We start from the raw sequence: 16,962 nt of genomic DNA on the forward strand, positions 1-16,962 counted from the left end.
CCACAGAAACACTGAATGGCTTAAGTTTAGGTGTTCATTTTTGCTAATAAACAAAAACGGAGACAAAAGACCTGCAACATTTTTTGGACAGGTTTCAAAACTTGAAATCCATGGGGCCCCTCTGAAGTGAGAAACACTTTTTTGTTTGGTATTTTTGTTTGCTAATGAGGCTCTCCAAAGTAACAGTGGCAGGAAAATTCCCCAATAAGGAATTTCAATTTTCCAGTGGTTTCAGTGTACCCTAGTTGGCATTTCCAGGCCTCTCCCCTTGGAGCACAGGAATCAATCCTTTTGGATTGCATTTTTCCACACATTGCTGACATCCAAAGTCCTAGGGATAAACACACCAGCGTATTGCAGCTCTCCTGTGGCAGCCAACATCCTCCACCAAAAGCTGGTGGAGGTTTTTTGGATGGATTGGGCTTTTCCCCAGAGCTCCCCCGAGTTCAGCACCGCAGCCTGAGGAAGAAGGCATGCTTGCACTCCTTGCTGTCCAAGGGCTAATACTTGTCATGAAAATCCAAAATGTACTCCTCTGTCTTAAATCCAAACTTCTGGTAGAGCAGCATAGCAGGGTTGCTTGCAGAGACGTGAAGGGTGACGTCCTTGCCCATGCAGGTCTGCCAAGGGAGGGGGAGAAGAACAAAAAGGAGATATCACTGCAAGGGAATGAGACAGCCTCTGGGGGAATGTGGAGGTGAGCACACTCATCAGCTCAGGGATCCAAGGTACTGAGGAAATGTGAGAAAAGTCACAGGAGTTACCACACATAGCAACAGCAAAGGGAGGGCTGCTGCTGCTCCTCCGAGCCCTTGTTTCTGGGAAACATGGATTCTCTGACAATGAAAGGTTTGGGATTATAATTTGTCATCTGCCCATTGTAAATTACTAAAATAATTGTTAATTAAAAATAATCTTGGTGTACAGCCCTGATCTCAAATACAATGGCCTGAAGAAAAGACAAAACATGCCAGAGGATCAGGCTCTGCACTCCTCCCTGTCAGCAAACAGAGCTGAGTTCTCTGGGACTGCCTGAGCACCTCTGTGCTGTCATGCTGGAATTCCTGCCTATCCCACCCAGCTCCTCTCCCATCCTTCAGGGCACAGCACTCTCCTCCTGAGAAGGCAGGAAATTTAGTTCAGACAGCAAATAATAGCATGGCTGAAGTTACCTTGAAGATCCTAAATTATTCTAACCAGCAATACTCTGATTAAGATGCTAAAATAATTTATTTTCTGCTTTCATCAAATGATTTAATAGCAGTCCATGTATATTGAGTGTATGGTAACACTAAAGTGGGAACAGTAATACCCTCTAGGAAATCTCCAAGATAGTACATTCAAGGGGAAAACTCTCAGGAATTTAAGGAGGGAAGGAAAAAAAGAAATAATTGGAAGCTGTTTTGGGGAAAAGAAAATTTGAATGAGATCATTAAGAAAATGTAGTTTATTCCTCTGGGACAGATGCATGAGAGGATAAATTTTGCCAGCAAAACCAGCCACCACTATTTGCATCAAACCATTTTCCTGTTAAGTTATGCTGTTCCCAAGAATTCTGTCCCAAACTCAGCACACTGATCCCAAAGTCAGTGACCTATCTTAATCCAAGCAGAGCATCAAAGTGTCTCAAGCTACAGAGAGGAGGCTCCAAGCCCAAGCAGGCTGCAGAGCAGCACCTACAGCTTGGAGACTGAGGAACAGGAGGTCACAACCACCACTGTTCACAGGACTAAACCCCTTCTACCACTGCCAGAAATTCAGCAATGGCAAAACAAACCTCATGTGAGCCAAACATACAGTGCTGATCTCTCATTGCTAGCATGCCTAATCTCTGAAATCTGCTTGGCTTCTCTCAACAGGGAATTTCATGCAAGCAGGATGAGGTTAATTGATGTGATACATCCTACAGAAAGGTGTGAGGATTTTCTGTGGCTGACTTGCCAACTCCAGCATCCCAGCACTGCTGGAGAGGGAAGTCTCTGAGAGTCCACCTGCTGGATCCCTGCAAACCTTGGCTCCTGTTCCCACTGGGTGTTGACATCTCACATCAGCACACTGAGCTGAGGGCAATTTCCTTCAACACTTGACACAGAGCTGCCTGGGATATGCAAGGGCTGAGTTTAAAGAATATTGATGAGAGGCCTGTGTCAGCACTGCAGAGAGCTGTGCAGGTAGCAGAGTTACCCTCAGAGAGCCCAGGACCACAAAGTGCTTTTCCAAAGCAGGGATCACTTTCCCCAAGGCTCTGCCAGCACTCCCTACCTTGCTTTAGCCAAGAAAGAAAGAGGATAAAACAGTTTCCAATGGTGAGTTTTTGTTAGGGAAGCTCATCTTGACTACAACAATGTTTCCCATCAGCAGCTCTGCCAAGAGTGCTCAGGGAGTGGTAAAACTGTGGAGTTGGGCTCTGTAAAGAACATGTATCTTACTCATCTTTACTCACAATTAAGCTGCTTTTCTTGCAATTTAATTCAAGAAAGTCAGTGAAATTAAGGCCACTTGAATAACAGTATTCATTCAGAGATTTAATGAAGTTTAACTCCTTTAGTATCACCCATTTAGTTAGCTGAGATTAATTTCCCCAAGTATCCCTGTGGAACAAGGCCCAGTACAAGCCAGTTTAAACAATGAGGTTGCAAACACTTCATCATGAACTCAGCTGTACTTGAACCAGAGGATAAAAGTGAAAATGAGTGATTGAGATCAGTAAGTGATTTAATGCATGGAATATACCTCCAGGTGTAGTCAAGAAAGTTGCAATGATTCTAGCTGACCCTGCCCCACTCTTACCTTATTTCCTCCTTAAACCCCCATTTGCAGTATCCCTTGTACACAACCTACTGACCACTGAAGAACACAGAGCTAACCCAATAACAGCTGAAGTGTGCAGCATCCCTCTAATTCTAAGGACATCACAAGGATGGTTGTTTATCTAAACACATTGTGACTTCCAAAGCAGGAGCTATTCCCTCCCATAAACACTCAAAAAAAAGGGTTCTTACTCTCCAATACCTGCAGGTGTGCACACAAGGAAGAAGTGAGAGCTGGTTCTTTGGCAGATTCAAGGGATGATTTCATTTCATTACCTGGATAAGATGGTAAATCACGAAGGTTGCAATCCCTCTTCTCCACTCAGGGTGCACCAAGAGAAAAGATATGTAAGCCTTGTTGTACTTCACATCTGGCACCATAAAGCCAAAGGCAATGATAACTTTCTTGTAGAGGACAACAACACTGAAGTCTGGATACTGCAGGCACTCTGACAAATCAATTCCTAGGGAGAAAGAGAGAAACAGCAGTTGGAAGCACTGCAAACCAAAATAAAAGTGTGGTTCAAATCCAGGAGTTTAAGGCTTTTTAGAAACACTCAATCCTTCCTTTTTACCTTTATTTCAAATTTGTGCTAGCAAGAGACCACAGCATCATAGAATAGTCCAAGATTCCTGTTAGAGCAGTCTTCTGTTACTACAAATTATGCAGCCAAATTTCCCACATTTTGGGAAATCCCAGGGGTCAGGACATCCAGAATGCAGGGGATGAACCCTGCCTTGGGAAAAGCAGCTGCCTGATCCTGGTACCTCCCCTGCCAGGTGAGTATGCAAGGGAAAAGGTGATAAAACAAAACAGACAAAACAGTATCTGCCCAGCAGGGAAGCTTGCATGGAAATACGAACAAAGCTGGCTTCCTTTCAAATTACTCAAAGATGAAACTGAAACTTAACTCTCTTCAGAAGCAGCACACATGAAACTGGGGTTCAGCTTTGGTAGCATAGTCTGCTGTGGTTTCTGTCTGTTTCCCCCACCTTGCAGCTCTTATTGCTGTCTCTTGTGCACTCTCAGCTGGTTATGGAGCTGCACTGTGAGCCTGGCCACAGCTTCCAACACTATCCAAACACTTGCTTTTAGCATGCAAATTCTCTAATCTGGGGATGAAGTAGCCTCTCAGGCAGTGCTGTTTCTGTGAGTCAGAGGCTGGACTCAGACTGGGAGTTTGTTACCGTGCCTAACACCCTGCTGCTGCAGTCCTAGAGCACCCACACAGCCTGTCAGCACCCAGCAGTGCAGCTCGAAGCACTGAAGACTGACTGCTCAATAATTTGTCTGGACAGACCCTAGATGAGATGCAAGACACAGAGGACATGTGCCAGAAACATTTGCTTCAGCCTCAAGTTGGCAATTGCAATGTATTTGGAACACAGGGTAACAAAATAGCAGAGTGTGTTTTACAGTAATCACTCTGATGAGAGGCAAGACTTCAGAAGCAGCAGGCACAGAGAAGTGAGTGAGTTATTTCTTGCTCCAGAGTGAGCTGGGTGGAGTGAGACGTGGGAGGGATGGATTGGCAATAGGGAGCTGTGTTAATTAAGGCAAGGCTGCCCTGCATGTGGAGTGCCTTGCAGCGTGTCTGGACAGAACACTCACTGTCCCAGGCACTGGTGTCTCTTCAGGAGTGCAGTTTTTCCTGTAGGAGATGCTCAGCTCAGGATGGTTCACCACTGGAGACACTCCCTGCCAGGAAGAGGTTTCCCATTAGGGCACCAAGGCACTGACACAAACAACACCTGGGAATCTCTCTACCTGGAAACCTAGCTCTGCTTTGGGAGAGGCAAGAACAGCTCTGAAAGGAAGGATCTGGAGGCACAGAAGAACTAAGTGCTGGCTTAATGATGCTCATCCAGTTGCATACCTCTGCCTCCCACCAAGCTGTACCAGCTAAACTCTTTGCACCCAGGCTTTACATCCTTATCACTTCCCTCTCCTGCTAAACAGAACCAAGGTGCAACAATCATATCCCAGCATCAGAATTTTATCACTATGGAAAAGATTTGGATTCCTGTTTGGAGACTGACAGGGGTGTCAGCTTTCTGATTTAAGGATGAACAGTTCACAGTTGGGTGGAACACACCCATGCTCCTTATGTTAAATAAAACAGGGTGAGTCCTGAAGAACTTAATGAAGGTGCAAGCCAACTTGGCCAGACCTTCAAATGCATTATCAGGACAGGAGAGACTATGACAAAGCGGTTCAGCCTCTGCTGGGATTGCAAGAGTCTCTCACAAACTCTTAAACAGCTCGTGAAAGGAAAGGTGTGCCAGGTCATTTCCCCCCACACAGTGCAATTTGCATAATGAGAAGCAAAAAGAGCTCCCATCCTGACTGGGGCACATGGGCACTGCTGAATCACCACCAGCAAATCAAAACACAAAGCCAGCAGTTACCTGGAATAAAGGTGTGTTCTGTTTGCACTGGCCTTTTCTAAATTAGCCTGCTGTGTTGTTTGCTGATCAGAAGCTGATGCATGCAGCAGATGAACATCCCTGTTATTATTGCAGAAGAACTAAAGAGGGCAGCCTTGTAACCACCCCCAGAAAGGGTGCCAGTTCCAGAAAGGACAGAAAAATACAAACCTAACCTTTCCCACTGAGGCTTGAAGAAATAAAGGACATCACAGCTGTAAAAGCAATTCACTGAATCACAGAATAAGCTGAGTTGGAAGGGACCCTCAAGGATCAGAGCCCAACACAGGACAACTGCAAGGATCACACCATGTGCCTGAGATCATGGTCCAGGCTCTTCCAGGGCAGGCTTGGAGCTGTGACCACTGCCCTGGGAAGCCTGTTCCAGTGCCCAACCACCCTCTGGGTGAAGAACCTTTTCCTAAGCCCCAACCTAAACCTCCCCTAACAGTTTCAGAACCATTCCATTGGGTCCTGTCATCACAGAGAAGAGGTTAGTGCCTGCCCCTCTGCTCCCCCTCCTGAGGGAGCTGCACCCCACAATGAGGTCTCCCCTCGGTCTCCTCCTCTCCAGGCTGAACAGACCTCAGCCACTCCTCCTACGACCTCCCAACTTTCACTCTGACATATGCAGCTCATGGCTGCTAGGAAGAAACCTTCTCACAAAGGTAAGGAACAGTAATCTCTGGTATAAAACTATTTATTTCAACCCCTGATTCTTGCAAAACATTTCACTGGATGCTTAAGTTTAGTTAACTACTAACCTACCTACTACTCCTATTAGCACCTATTTTTGTAAGTGCTGTGCTAATTAGGGCCTAATTGCCCAGTTTTATACAATCTCAAGAGACAAAGACACCAAAGCCACGCCTCCACCTCAAATACATTCCTGTAACATCAGATAATGGGTTTCTAAGAACCAGCCAGACACCAACTGAAATAAAATTTGCCCCAAGAACATATTTTTTCACTTCTTTCTTGGAAACCCAAGCACTGGAGGAATCTTACCAGGCCAGAAGAATTCGTGGCACATGGAGTTGATAGTGGGGATGTGATTAGGGTGAACGTAGCAGTAATCAATGGGTGCTTCTGGCTCAGCCTTCCAGTTGAGATTGTAGATTTTCATGTTTTTCTCCCGGCTGATTTATGTCCGGAGATAGCTCAGGGATGCCACTTGTAAGTTCTCTGGTGCTGTTTAGGTGGCCTGGAAAGGCCCAGGGATGGCCTTGAAGAGCCCGGCGCTTCAAAGGACGAGGAGAGACTTCTGATCTTGTCTCGGTCTCGGTGTTTATTAATTGTTTATCTAAAAGATTTTCTTTCAGCCCGACAGAGGTCTGCACAGCAAGTCAGCCATGGGCACACTCCACAAGCCCCTGGGCGGTCACTTATCTTTATACCCTAAGTTACGTGTACAATATTTATCATTTTTCCCCAATACCCTCTACCCTTATTAACCGGTGCACTTTTAGTAATAACCAATCCCAAAGTGCCACCACCACCACAGAAGATGGAGGCCAAGAAGAAGAAGAAGAAGAAGAACAGGACACGCCCCAATTCCTCCATCTTACTTCTTTAGACCCCCCTGTACCAAAATCCTAAACCCTGTGTTTTACACTTTAACTAACTTATCCCTTCACCATTCACCCAGTGAAACCTTCCCAGTCCTCATACAGGCGTCGTCTCCTGTGTCGGATCAAAGTCCAGCCACCAGACAATTCTGGCAACATTCCAGGACTCCCGAGCCTCCCAAGGGTGTTCTCGGCCACTCTGCACCTCCATCCTGAGGTGCTGAGATCCCACATCTCCCCCTTCTGTTTGCACTAGGAAGACCTCTTTTGCTATCCGATTCATAGCGTGTTTCAAACATGCAAATATGCATGGGACGACAAGTATGAGGACTAGGAGAACTATTAAAACATAGAACCCTACTCTTAAAATTCCTCTCCAAATGGGAGAGATGTCAAAGAACTCTATCCTTAAAATTCCTCTCCAAATGGGAGAGATGTCAAAGAATTCTACCATACATTTTGCTTTGGTTGACTAATAGGTAAATTACCCCCATTGCTTATTGCAATGAATGAAAGAATGATGCGCATAAGCATCATGAAACTCATAGCTTCACTTCTGTGTGACATCATTGCTTTGCTTTTCATTCAGGACCTTAACAGAGAATTCCCCCAAAGTCCTTAGTTCCTTTTTATTTCTCTTCCGAGTCGTCTTGGCAATCCGAGTCTCGACTCCTGTCTGAGTACTCGTCTCTTTGTTTTTTGGATCTTTGTTTCTGGGATCCGTGTTTTTATGTTCTCGCACTCGAAATGGTTTCACGTGTCGTGCCGACACCCACGTCTCGATCTGTAGAGATACAAGCGAAAGCCTTGCCCCCCACTAGGTGGCGCTGTCACCAGCCTCCCCAGCTCGGATGACAGCATGAGCTCGACTGCCCCTCGTCCTGTCGACTGCCGTGTTCGTGATCTCATTTGAGACTGTGTCTGCCTGGCTTTTAATTCAGCTGAAAATGGAGCTTGAACACCAGAACATCTCCCTTGAAGGGATGAGTCTGGAACTCCAAGGGTTTCATCCAGAGGTACTAAGTCCAAAGAGGGTGTGGAGCCGCTGGGATATAGGATCCTGAGCACGGCCCCTCCTCGCCCGAGATGTCACAGGGGATCGGGCCCGCCCCCGCCCGCGCTCTACTCCCTGCGCATGGGTGCTCTCTGGGCCGCTCCCTGTCTCTCCCGAGCTGATGTCACTCTCCCCCCCTTGTTCCACCTCCGAGGTCTCCTCCCCTCGGTCTGTCCCTGACTCTGTCTCTTCCCCCTCTGACGTTGTGTCCACTCCCCCCGCCGGTGTGTACCGCCCACCCCCCGCCGGCCCCCGGGTCCGCTCCGCGATCTGAGCCGACCTCCGCACCGGGTCTGACGTCACAATCATGCGCCTCCCGCGTCTCACTACGGTGGCCCTTTGGGGCTGCGCAATTTCCCCCATTTCGCCGCCCATGTTTACCGCCTCCACACTGGTTTGTGACTTTTCCCCCGGTTCTTGCGAGTTTTGCCCGCCGCGCGTGTTTCCGCTAATCTGCCGGCCGGGGCGGTCGCCACCTCCAGCGCTGTGCTGACAAAAGCCGCGTCTGCACTCGTGTCTCCCTTCTCTGTCTCTTCACCCCCGCTCCCCGCCGGCTCCGTCGCTGCCGCGCCGTGCCCCCCACGAGGAAGCGCCTCCCCCCCCAATCCCTTCTCTCCCCCCTTCACCCCCCCTTCCGACCCTGACTCCCCTGTACTCTCCGGAGTTTCAGGAAGCTTTAGGAGCTTCCTGGGGTCTCTGGGTTTTGGGACCGGGGGCTTTAATATTATTTCCTGCTCTCTTTCCTCGAGAGCCCTTTCCCCTTGGCTTCTTGAGGCCAGAGCTAATTTTTTCTTAGAGCTTTGCTCCCCCCCTCTTTCTGAGGGTGCCGCAACTTTTCGTTGCTCTTCCAGTCTTTTCGACTGCTCCGATATGCCTTCCAGCATTATCCTTGCTGGCGAGAGCAGCTTTAACGCTGTCTCGTCCTTTTTTGTTGCTAAGAAATATAAGTGCCTATTGATTTCCTGCCAAAACCCCACTTCGAATAGCAGGCATGTTTCGGCCAGTGGGTAATTAAGCCTTGCCCACAACAACAGCTGTTTTAATTCTTTCTTTGGGATACCTTCTGTATATGCTTGAGCCACGCCTTGTAAGGCGGACAAAATTTCTTTCTGCTCCTGGGAGAGTGTAGCCCCCATATTCTTATTTTTTGACCTTCTCACCGAATCTGTCGTCAGAGCTGTCCGGAGGCTCCTGATCTCCGCCCAGCAGGTCACAGGAGAAGGATCCAGAGGCGCCTTCCGGTTACGATCCGGGCTGCTCTGCTACGAACTGTCTTCAGCAGAAGCTGAGAGATGGAATTCTCAGTGACTGCTGTTTTTTTGCAGACTCTTCTGGCCGTTTTTTTTGGGTTTTTTGTTTTTGTTTTTTTTTTCTTCTTTCTTCTTTTCCTTTTTTCTTCAGGCTTCTCTCCTCAGGAGCTGCCCTCTCGGCTCTTCAGCTCTTCAGCTCTTCAGCTCTTCAGCTCTTCAGGGCTGATCCCCCCCCGAAAGGGTTGGTGGGGGGTGCCCACGCAGCGAACGCCACTTGTTGATTTTCAATGTTTCTCTTTTGCGGATTTATGACCGGAGATAGCTCAGGGATGCCACTTGTAAGTTCTCTGGTGCTGTTTAGGTGGCCTGGAAAGGCCCAGGGATGGCCTTGAAGAGCCCGGCGCTTCAAAGGACGAGGAGAGACTTCTGATCTTGTCTCGGTCTCGGTGTTTATTAATTGTTTATCTAAAAGATTTTCTTTCAGCCCGACAGAGGTCTGCACAGCAAGTCAGCCATGGGCACACTCCACAAGCCCCTGGGCGGTCACTTATCTTTATACCCGAAGTTACGTATACAATATTTATCATTTTTCCCCAATACCCTCTACCCTTATTAACCGGTGCACTTTTAGTAATAACCAATCCCAAAGTGCCACCACCACCACAGAAGATGGAGGCCAAGAAGAAGAAGAAGAAGAACAGGACACACCCCAATTCCTCCATCTTACTTCTTTAGACCCCCCTGTACCAAAATCCTAAACCCTGTGTTTTACACTTTAACTAACTTATCCCTTCACCATTCACCCAGTGAAACCTTCCCAGTCCTCATACAGGCGTCGTCTCCTGTGTCGGATCAAAGTCCAGCCACCAGACACTTCTGGCAACATTCCAGGACTCCCGAGCCTCCCAAGGGTGTTCTCGGCCACTCTGCACCTCCATCCTGAGGTGCTGAGATCCCACAGAGATCATTCCTGTGTGGATTGGCCCAGATTTCTGCCAGCAGCCTGAGTTTTGGAGGCTTTGTCTCATAATCATGTCTGCCAGGAATGTGAAAAGGAAACACAAAAAGCAAGTGAGCAACAAGAACCACCACTGCAGCTAAATGGGTACTGCCCATGAAATATCTTCTGACATGCTCAACTTTAGGAAAATAAAGAAGTCTTCCATTTACATGGGGAAGCAGCCCCAGCTCAGCCAAAACACCCTTGTGCCAGAAGCCAGGACACTTTCCAGACCCACAGCATGTCCAGCCAGTCTTTCCTTACAGCATGAGCAAGGAAATCACAGCTCTGACCCAAGAGCAGGTGCAACTTGCATTGAATGGTTACAGCAATGCCCTCTCTGCCCTTGCCCCCTCTTGGAGATTCCCCTTCCCAATGCAATCCATTTCACCACTCAGCTAAATCCAACGCTATCCCTCCAGGGTTGTGGGATCTCAGCACCTCAGGATGGAGGTGCAGAGAGGCCGAGACCACCCTTGGGGGGCTCGGGAATCCTGGAATGTTGCCAGAAGTGTCTGGTGGCAGGATTTTGATCCTACACAGGAGATGAGACCTGTATGAGGACTGGGAGGATTCCACTGGGTGAATGGTGAAGGGATAAGTTAGTTAAAGTGTAAAACACAGGGTTTAGGATTTTGGTACAGGGGGGTCTAAAGAAGTAAGATGGAGGAATTGGGGCGTGTCCTGTTCTTCTTCTTCTTCTTCTTGGCCTCCATCTTCTGTGGTGGTGGTGGCACTTGGGGATTGGTTATTACTAAAAGTGCACCGGTTAATAAGAGTAGAAAGTATTGGAGAAAAATGATAAATATTGTACACGTAACTTCGGGTATAAAGATAAGTGACCGCCCGGGGGCTTGGGCAGTGTGCCCATGGCTGACTTGCTGTGCAGACCTCCGTCGGGCTGAAAGAAAATCTTTTAGATAAACAATTAATAAACACCAAGACCGAGACAAGATCAGAAGTCTCTCCTCGTCCTTTGAAGCGTCGGCTCTCCAAGGCCATCCCTGGGCCTTTCCAGGCCACCAGAACAGCAACCTAGAAAACCTTACACAGGGTCACCATGGTGCACTGGGTTGTACTGTGAGGAGGAGTGAGGAGCACTGCCCAAGAAAGGTGTCCTCTCCGTGGGCTAGTGGTGCACAAGCCAAGAGCAAGCTCAGACCCTCTGTACCTGATGTAAGGCTTAAGGACACGGGAGGTGTAAGGGCTGACAATACTGTGGTCTGCCAGCAGCTCCTCCGAGCCTACCAGGCAGTACAGGAACTTGCTTGTCTGCTGGTGGTATCCCTTCGTGGCGGGCAGCATCGTCTGCATGCACAAAAAATACACAACAATTGCAGGGAGGTCAGGCAGAGATTGTACACATGGAGGGAGAGTAAGGAGCTCTCAGTGTGACAGGGTGGACTGGACAACGGTGGTGCCACCTCTGGACTCTGCTGAGCACTCCTAAATTCGGTGCCCAAATCTATGAGTGCTGCAGGTAATCTCCCTCCTACACATGTGAAAGAGCACCCACCTGTCTGGGTACTTCCAGACTTCCAGCATTTGGACAGGGCTGGAGTACAAACGAAGTGACATTTATGGTGCTGATACTGAAAGACAGCAGTGCTGAACCAGCATGTCCCAAGAAAAAAAGGATTTAGGGGAGCATTGGTGAGGACACAGCCCCAAGCCAAACCGATTCTTGTTCACATGATCCTTTTCACTTTAGGGGTTAGATAACCTCAATGTGACACTCCTGGCTGCAGCAAAAGCTTTAAAATAACCAGTGCCAAAAGCTAACTTAGATTTGGGGACACCCACCTGGTATCTGTCCAAGATCCTGAAGTCCTGGCTAGTAGTTCTGTATGTTGCTTGCCCTACTGGGGACCTGGAGACAGCACCTTCTTTGGCTCCATAAATCCCATCAACCAGGAGCAGTGCAGCATTCACAACCTGGTCCAGGTCAAAGAGTGGGAGCCCTCTCCCTCTTGGCCTGCCTCACCAGCAGCTTGCGCCTCAGCCTGTGGGCCTCTGGGGTCATGCTCAAAGCATTGGGACAGGCTTCCAGTCTCTTCAGCAGCAGCTTCTCCTCATAGATGCTAACTGAGGTGTGCTTGGGAACTCTGGGCTTAGCATCCTTCTCCAGCTGTGACTTGCCCTTGTCCTCTCACCTGCAAGGGTGTGTTTGACTCTTAGGGACCTTCAATGTCACCTTCCATCCGCTCTGTTTTTTCTTCTTCACTCTCCACCTCTTTTTCGATCTGCTCAGCTGTCTTCACTTTTTTCCTGCTGGCTATCATGGTGCCAGCACCAGCTGTCCCACTGGGAGGGGGCACATACTCTATTCCTGGGTCTATGACTCCATCTCCTTCCATCTCCTCATCATCTGTGGAACAGATCAAAATAATTCGAGGGAAAGAAAAAATAATTTACATAAAGTCCCATTTCAAAAAAGGTTATCACAGCATTTTCCTGCTAAGGAACAATAATGTAGGTTTACCCAACACATTTCATTTTCTGTGTACTCCCAGATCTCCTGATTTTGGATGGGAGATGCTGAAAAGAGTCCAATGTCAGGACACAGAATCAATCTTTCTCCTAAAGTGTTTTGTAGTTCAGCATCTGGAAACAGTGCCCCTCCTGAGCTGCAATCACACGTTCTTTGAGAAACCTTAAGCTGCTGAAACTTCCCAAAGTCTGGGAAATGAAAAAGTCAAGCTGGTGAGCTGTATCTTAGCTAGCACACCCTCACTTTTCTTCCTGTCACCCAGAAGACTGGCTCCTTAAGGAACTAAGAGAATTCAGCCTGCATCACTGCTCTGCAATCTCACTGAAATTTAGCATCCATTAATCAGCACAATCAAATTTATAAAATACTGAGATATTACCATGGGAATAAAATTTCTCCCATTAAAAAACATTTGAGACAAAACCAGACTTGCTACATAACAGTGTTATCTGTGTTGCAGTGAAATGCTTATGCTGAGAGGTCCAGCAGTTGCTGTGTGAATTCTACCCACTGTTCATTCAGGATCTCTCAGAAAACAACAATGGGGGTTTCTTCTGGCCTTAGAAGCTGGTGATAAAACTATGGAAAACTGATGCAGTGATAAAACTATGGAAAACTGATGCAGTTCTCCCTGAGCTGTATGTTCACAAGTAGCAGCAGGCAGGCAAGGAGACTCCACACAGCTCCTGAGGGTGCTAATGAGATGAGGGTTTATTGGGGGTCCCACACCCGGGAGCAGTATGGTTTCTGAGGGAAAAGGGGGGAAGGGGGAGGGAGAGAAGGAGAGCCTAAAGGGAAAAGGGGCCAAGAGAGAGCAAAGGGCTAAGAGGCTTCTAATCTCCCTCACACAGCTTAACAGGGAGATTCAAAGTGGGCACGGAATAAGACTTGGGCTGTCACCGCTGGGGTGTCACACACAGGGGAACACTGGGGCTGCCCCGCTCCTGCCCTGTCCCCAACAGCTCTGCCAGCACCTCGAGGAGACACAAAGGCTGAGCCAAAGGGTGAGAAAGGCTGAGGCACACAAAGGCAAACAAAGGCTGAGCCAAAGGGTGAGAATTGCAGGAGGGGCTGAGCTGGGAGTGACCCATTGTGATCATCGAGTCACAGAATCACAGAATTACTGGGTTGGAAGAGACCTTCAAGATCATCGAGTCCAACCCAGTCCCAACACCAACTCAACTAGACCATGGCACCCAGTGCCACTTCCAATCTTTTTTTAAACACATCCAGGGATGGTGACTCTACCATCTCCCTAGGCAAACCAATCTAATACTTTATCATCCTTTGTGTTGAAAACTTTTTCCTAATATCCAACATAAATTTCCGTTGGCACAACTTAAAACTCTGTCCTCTGGTTCTGTCAGTTGTTACCCGGAGAAAGAGACCGACTGCCACCTGGCTACAGCCACCTTTCAGAAAGTTGTAGAGAGGGATAAGGTCACCTCTGAGTCTCCTTTACTCCAGGCTAATAAACCCCAGCTCCCCCAGCCACTCCTCACAGGACTTGTGCTCCAGACCCCTCACCAGCTTTGTTGCCCTTCTCTAGACATGCTCCAGCTCCTCAGTGTCCTTCCCAAATTGGGGGGCCCAGAACTGGACACAGCACTCAAGATACAGTGCAGGGGAAGAATGCCAGGTACACCAGTTCCAAGTGCAAGGGAAGAATGACCTCACTGTTCCGGCTGGCCACACCATTCCTGATCCAGGCCAGGAGCCATTGGCCTTCTTGGCCACAAGGGCACACTGCTGGCTCATGTTCAGCTCTGTCGACCAGTACCCCCAGGTTCCTTTCTGCCTGGACACTGTCCAGCCACACAGGCCCCAGCCTATAGCACTGCAGGGGGTTATTGTAGCCAAAATGCAGGACTGGACACTTGGACTGATTAAACTTCATCTTATTGGACTCTGCCCATCCATCCAACCGTTCCAGGTCTCCCTGAAGAGCCCTCCTATCTTCCAGCAGATGGACACATGCTCTCAGCTTGGTGTCATCTGCAGATTTACTAATAAAAGGCTCAATCCCCTCATCCATGGTATCAATGAAAATATTGAACAGAGCTGGCCCCAGACCAGAGCCCTGCCAGCAGGATGCAGCACTGCTCACCACCACTATCTAGGCCCATCCAGCCAGGTCTGAACCCAGCACAGAGTGCTCCTGTCCCAGCCCTGGGCTGCAGCTTTTCCAGGAATGTGCTGTGAGACAGAGTGCCAAAGGCCTTGCTGGAGTCCAAACAGACACATCCACAGCCTTTCCTGCACTCACCAGGAGGGTCACCTGGTCATAAAAGGAGACCAGGTTGGTCAAACACAACCTTCCCCTCCTAAACCCCTGCTGGCTGGATCTGATACCCTCAGCCATCCTGTAAGTGCTGTGTGATAGCCCTCAGTATAAACTGCTCAATTTCCTCATTGGGTACTGAGGTTAGACTGACTGGCCTATAATTACCAGGATCCTCCTTCCCACTCATTTTGTGAATGGGTGTCACATTGGGCAGCTTCCAGGCATCTGGAACCTCCCCAGTGAGCCAGGACTTCTGGTAAATGATGGAGAGCAGCTTAGCAAGTTCATCTGCCAGCTCCCTCATCATTCGTAGGTGGATCCCATCTGGTCCCATAGATTTATGAACGTCCAAGCAGCTTAGCAGTTCTCTGACTGCCTCCTCCTGGATAACAGGGGGCCCATTCTGCTCCCTGACCCCATCTACCAGCCCAGGAGCACAGCTGTCCTGAGCCATCCTCCCACTAAAAACTGAGACAAAGAAGGTGTTAAGCATCGCTGCCTTCTGCTCATCTGCAGTTACTAAGTTCCCTCCCTCATCCAACAGAGAACAAAGGCTGGCCTTACTCTTCCTTTTACCTGTAGTATATTTATAAAAACATTTTTTATTATCCTTTATAAAAGTCACCATTCTAAGTTTAAACTGAGCTTTAGCCACCCTAATTTTTTTCCTACATACTCTAGCAGCCCTCTTAAATACTTCCTGAGAGATCTGACCCTCCTTCCAAAGATGATACATCCTTTTTTTTTCCCGAGTTCGTCCAAAACCTCCTTGCCCATCCAGGCTGGACGTTTGCCTTGTTGATTCACCTTTTGTCACACAGGGACAGTCGGTTCCTGTGCTTCAAGATCTTTGTTTTGTAGCATGTCCACTTTTCCTGAACTCCTTTGTTTAAACAGGCCAAAGTCTGCCCTATAGAAGTCCAATGTAAAAATCTTCTTAATGTTCCTCTTGACTTCACCAAATATTGAGAACTCTATAATTTCATGATCACTGTTCCCCAGGCAGCCTCCAACCACCGCATCTCCCACCCGACTATCTCTATTTACAAACAACAGATCTAACACTGTCCCTCCCCTGCTGGGCTCACTCACCAACTATGACTAAAAGTTATCCTCCAAAAACTCTAAAAATTTCCTGGACTGCCTTTTTTCAGCTGTATTGAGCTCCCAGCAAATGTCCAGCAGGTTGAAATAACCTACAAGAACAAGAGCTGATGAACCTGAAACATTCTGTAGCTGCTTATAGAATGAGTTGTCCACCTCTTCTTCCTGGTTGGGTGGTTGATAACAGACTCTCAGTAGGATGTCAGCCTTGTTGGCCTTCCCTTAATTCTCACCCATAGGAATTCAACTTCATCATCATTAGTTTCAATGCCTATGGTGTTCAAAGCCTTTCTCCAATATAAAGGGCCATCCCTCCACCTTTTCTCCCTTTCCTGTCTCTCCTGAAGAGCTTGTAGCCATCCAGTGCAGCACTCCAGCCATGTGAATCATCCCACCACGTTTCCCTGATGGCAATTACATCACAGCTCTGCTGTTGGACCATGGCCTCCAGCTCTTCTTGTTTGTTACCCATGCTGCATGCACTAGTATAGGTGCACCTCAGTTGGGCTGCTGATTTCACCCCTAACTCAGGCTTACCACCTTGGGCCTGCTTCCAGACAGCCCAGCCGCATCCCCTTCCCCCTTCAAACCTAGTTTAAAGCTCTCTCAACAAGTTCTGCCAGTTCACGAGCTAAAAACCTTCTGCCCTTAACAGAGAGATGGAGCCCATCAGGTTCCAGCAGGCCAGATGCTGTAAAAGTTGCCCTGGGATCAATGAATTCAAAATTCTGTCAATGACATCAACACTTGAGCAACTGTCTTAGAGTGGAAATGAGTGTGTGTGTTCTATTCCTATCTGTGGAGCAGTTATCTTCTGTTAATTGGGCAGTTTTCTTCATCTCTTCCACAACCAATCTTCCATCTGGGGAGATATCTTCTGTGAGTGGGCCATTGAGTGTCACTGCATGACTGATAAAATTATATCATCCCATTGTGAGAGGCTCCTCCCTCTGGGAGGAGCCAAGCATTCCTAA

The 16,962-nt window shown here is 48.1% G+C and overlaps 1 non-coding gene and 1 pseudogene across 1 annotated transcript; both read right to left on the minus strand.

The window, feature by feature from the left end:
* Positions 1-446: 446 nt before the first annotated feature.
* Positions 447-15,338, minus strand: LOC131571595 (cysteine-rich protein 2-binding protein-like; annotated as a pseudogene).
* LOC131571730 (U1 spliceosomal RNA) lies at positions 3,434-3,598 on the minus strand. The gene has a single exon (XR_009275961.1). It is a non-coding gene; the product is annotated as a U1 spliceosomal RNA (small nuclear RNA).
* Positions 15,339-16,962: the final 1,624 nt, after the last annotated feature.

This window comes from Ammospiza caudacuta, chromosome Z (genome assembly GCF_027887145.1).
Source record: "Ammospiza caudacuta isolate bAmmCau1 chromosome Z, bAmmCau1.pri, whole genome shotgun sequence".
NCBI lineage: Eukaryota > Metazoa > Chordata > Aves > Passeriformes > Passerellidae > Ammospiza > Ammospiza caudacuta.